The following is a 4,744-nucleotide window of genomic DNA, read 5'->3' as shown; positions in this document are numbered from 1 at the left end:
CTTCCATACTTTTGTGGTACTTTCTAAGTTCATATAGGATATTTGTGATGTTTTAACATGGGATCTAATTCAGTCTTACCCTGTAGTTGGTTGTCATTAATGCCCGTTCGATCAGCCCTTTCAGCCGTTTTGTCTCCACTGCTTACAGGACGTGTAGGACCTTCTGATGCAACCTTTGCCCTGCCATCACAACGTTAATTAGATTAAGTAAAATCTGGTGGCAGCTGCAGCAAATATGATCACCACACTGATACACCACAATGTTGTTAAATCCTTTATTAGCATTTTGCTTATGTGTTCAGCTACTGTAATCTGAACGTTCTTACTACCTAAATGATCCACCTTAGATTTAGATAGCCTATTCGATTTTGTGCAAATAGGTTACCTCCAAATGGACTAAATTGAAGACAATAGACACTGCAAGCTTATTTTCATCACTAAGCTAAGTTTGTTCATTCAGTGTACCTCAACTCAAAAAGCTAAATGTAAGCTATGTATCTGTCTGTGTAACCTCTGTGAGCTCCTGCATAGGAAACCGTCCTGATGTGACAGTTAATTTCAACTTAATGAGTTTGGTGAATTGATGGAGAATAATGTGGCCAAAAACAGAAACTACTTTCATAGGTGTGCAAATATTTGAAAGTTAATTGACTTTTCTAAATAGAGCATCACAATGGGAATTTGAACAAAAAGTGGTATAATCCATACATACAGCACATACAGCCAACATCTGACACTTTGGACAGATGGGGAATATCTAGTATCCAACCAAAACCCTAACCCTTGGAGAAAATGCTGATTGGGATCTACACATTTAAATGTTGTAGGCCTACCAACAACTGTACTGGGCCACATTATGTTGCTTATTGCACATTACCTCCTCCAAAGACAGTTATGTAGTCATAATTGTAGTCAAATAGTCAATCAGTTATTTGCCAATGGGAGAACTGACAAGACACTACAGTAGATAGATAAGAGTAAAATCCTGAATATCTTAGACCCAGGAAAAAGGGAATCTGATCTGCTCCTGTTCTCATCATACGGAAGCAGACAGTGTCTGCATTAATGACAAATGCTTCCGAGAGCAGGCTGTTACAGTATGTAACGCTGCTGCTGTAGAAGCCTCCTGCCCCCTGTCGTGAGTCCCATCCATTTGGAGCGGGAACAGACATCAACCTGCTGCCAAGGGCATCCTGATACCCAAGACCACCGCTGCCAAGGGCATCCTGATACCCAAGACCACCGCTACTCGCTCAGTTCTGTTTCTGAACATGATCAAATATCAGCTCTCAGAGGGAAGTCTGTGCAGCTGCAGCGGTCCTGTTGTGATGGAAGAGATCATATGGGTGATTCATCTGTTTTTCAGTGTTTCAACATATAGACTTACAGTATGTCTGCATAGAACTGTCTGAAAAAAAAAGGACAAGCTAGTTTATAGCACTTATGTTATTGCAGATAACAGTGAATGTTCTCATAGATAGAGCATTAGTGTACTGTATTTCTTAAATGAAAACTCCCATGTGGGTCTAGTGTTTAAATGTAGGTGTAGTGAAAGGTCACTCTGATAATTTTATTTCTTTATTTATTATGATATATGATATTTATGATATGCTTTAAAAAAACACACTACAAAAAACATCTTCAAAAACGGCTGGAATTTCAAGCTGTAAAGTCCTTTATCACCGTTATGTCATTTGTGTAGAAACGATTGTGATGGGTGTAAGAGGGGTGGCTATGGGAGAGACTTGGCTGAGATGGCTGCCAGTTTGTGTTAGTCATTGGCAGTAAAGGAGCTTTTCAGAAATCAAGATATGACTACATTTGATCTGACACTCTTTCTGGATGTGAAGGTACGTTTTAATTAATTAATTATTCATATATACTTTATACATACATTTATTGCAAAACTGCAGAATCTTAAACAACATGAAATTATCAGTATACGAATTGACAGGAATTGTCTTTTGTTGCTTTATTTCAGAAACCACACACACACATACACAATCTTACACATTCCATATCATTCCACACTCATTCACCTGATCCATCGTTATTCTGTGTTGTGGGTGTGAAGCATTAATGAAGAAAATAACTCTTTGAACAACAATCTGGTTTCCGTGTTCTGACTGGACACCCTGTAGAGGTTGCTACCAGAAGCTAAGAACAACATCCCTCATCACCCAGAATCCTTTTCAATACTACATAATATATTATGTATATATTTCTACCAAAAACAATTTAGCAAGCATGGCCAAAAGTATTTAAATCGGCATCAGACAAAGACAAAATGTGCTCACAGGCTCTGGCACATGAATGTGCAAAGGGTTGGGAGATTATGAGCTCAGTGCTCATTAGCAAGTGTATTGGGATGTTAATGAAGGTCTGTGGTCTCATTAGAATACCTTAACCATATCAAATAAATTGAGAGAAATATTTTGATATACATTCATTTCTCTAATAAATTAAACTAAAACTAAAGTCATTACTGAAAGCAGTAGGGTTCATATACTAGCAATGTTATCACTGCTATCAAGTATGGAAAAAAATCACCTGCATGCACATGATTATCTTGACAACATGACACTGACACATGACAAGTATGAGACCACTATGAGAACACAACCTCCTCTCCTTCAGATGGAAATGTTATAATCAGGTTCTGTAAAAAGCAGGGACAGGGCAGAGCACAGCATCCATGGAGACAGCAAGACCAAAAAGAAACAAAGCTTGAGAAAAGCAAGAATAGCTCTCTCTCTCTCTGACAAACACACACACACATAAATAAATAAAAAGAATCCATATAAACAACAATCTGACACAATCTGCCCTCAATCTGGAGCAGAGAAGAAATGTACAGATACATTTCATCACACACGCACACATACACAGAGAGAGTCAGACTTTGTGTTCCTGTACCTGCTCAAATTAGTCTTAGCTCCCTCTGATGTCACATTCTCTCCTCATTATGTTCTATTTCTCTTCAGTTTCAGCTGCCTTTCGCACTATAGCTCAAACAAAGTAAATGATCAAAACACTCTTGTTAATTATATTTTCTAATTACAGTCACATAATTGACCATTAGCCTAAACCCACAATGACTCCAAGTCAATAGACAGACACTAATGGTGTCAGAGCAGCACACAGAGCTCAGTTCCAATGTGTTCCCAGAGCTATGAATGTCCATCTCTTCCACACTCAAGCAAAGATGATGGACTGTACAATATATCATGTTTTACTTTCATATCTCAAAATGATAAAATACTCTTTAACTTGAGGGAATTCTGAATGGCCTGTTTGAGTTGACTTTCAGGGAAAGACTAATCTTGACTTTAAATTGGTGAATTTCTAGTCTAACAAAAACTTGGTTTACCTTTCCTTATTTTCCTACATCCAATAGCCTTATTTACAGCACTTCCATCTCTGGACTCCATATTTTGACTTTTGAGTTTGAGTTTTGATAATATTGATTTCTTACACCTGACAACTCCTGAGTTATATATGACACCCCTTTCCTTTTACATATACTGGGCATAAGCATATGGAATTCATGAGGTCCCTCTCACAGGCATCTAATGATTTTCAGAGATGCGTCCTGAAACTATTGTATCTTAGGAACGTGAAAACACAGATTTACATGTGATCCAGAGAAGCCTTGTCCTAGATACGAGCATTGGTGACATAGATAGATAGATACTTTATTGATCCCCAGGGGAAATTCAAGGACCTGACCTAATATCACCAAGTTAGGCGATATTTCAGCACTGTTAATGTGGACAGCTCCCCCTCAGCTCACAGCTCATGCTACGAGCATGTTCTAAGCGTATGTAAAAACTTAACCAACGCCTGTTAGATCCTTTGTCGGACAGTCGCAGTCGGACCGTCGCAACTGCTAAGATTCATTCCTCTCGGGAAACCAGGCCCTGCTAGTCTGGCTTTCACCTGCATTGAACACTGCAATTCAATGTGATCTTATTTGCTTGTATGCATTTCTTCCTATTTAGGTCTACTCTCAAAGTAAAAAATAAATAAGGTCATGTATTTGTGCAATTACTGTAGAGCTATAGCCTGGGTGTCAGCCGAACCTAGTCCCGCCAACAACATTTGAGGTCGGGAAGTTCGGTCTGGCATTGCTCTGTTGTGGAGCAACTATGCTCGCACCAAATCTGGCGGACCAATCAAATCAGGCTTTACGATGATGGACAGGTGAGCAACAGCGCCTTGTCTATCATGTCATCTGAGCATGCTTAGGTTGATTATGTTTGCAACAAAAACGCTGAGGCTATAGAAGACAGATGGCTTCTAAGACCCCATATGGAAAATGCGTATTATTTCAATGAGGTTTTCTCACTGAAATGATTATTTCTGAAAACTTTGGCCAAAGCTGAGATGTGGGAAAACTCATGGTTTCACTTTCATCAAGGGAAAACAGCGTGTTGCATTGTGACATGTTGTTCCCTCGTTCGTTTGAAATCTCTGATTGACCACCTGTTCGAGGGATTTGCGATAGCCTTTCCCTGTTTATAACATGTTTGTAGCATGTCAGTGTTCAACAGAATTATTTTTAAAAACGGAGGGGATATAGGCTATCATTTTTTTCCTAATAGCCTACCCTACTACGTATCTTTTAGACTTCGCTAATGAGTGTGGTAGGAGACATTGACGGCCTATTGACGAAGGTCTATCCAATTGAGTGCAGAGGCATTCCCCCCCCTGTATCGGTTGAAACACGAATTATGTCCCAATG

Source organism: Alosa sapidissima, chromosome 14 (genome assembly GCF_018492685.1).
Source record: "Alosa sapidissima isolate fAloSap1 chromosome 14, fAloSap1.pri, whole genome shotgun sequence".
NCBI classification, from domain to species: domain Eukaryota; kingdom Metazoa; phylum Chordata; class Actinopteri; order Clupeiformes; family Clupeidae; genus Alosa; species Alosa sapidissima.
The sequence above is the reverse complement of the archived record's forward strand: the minus strand, read 5'-3'. Positions refer to the sequence as shown.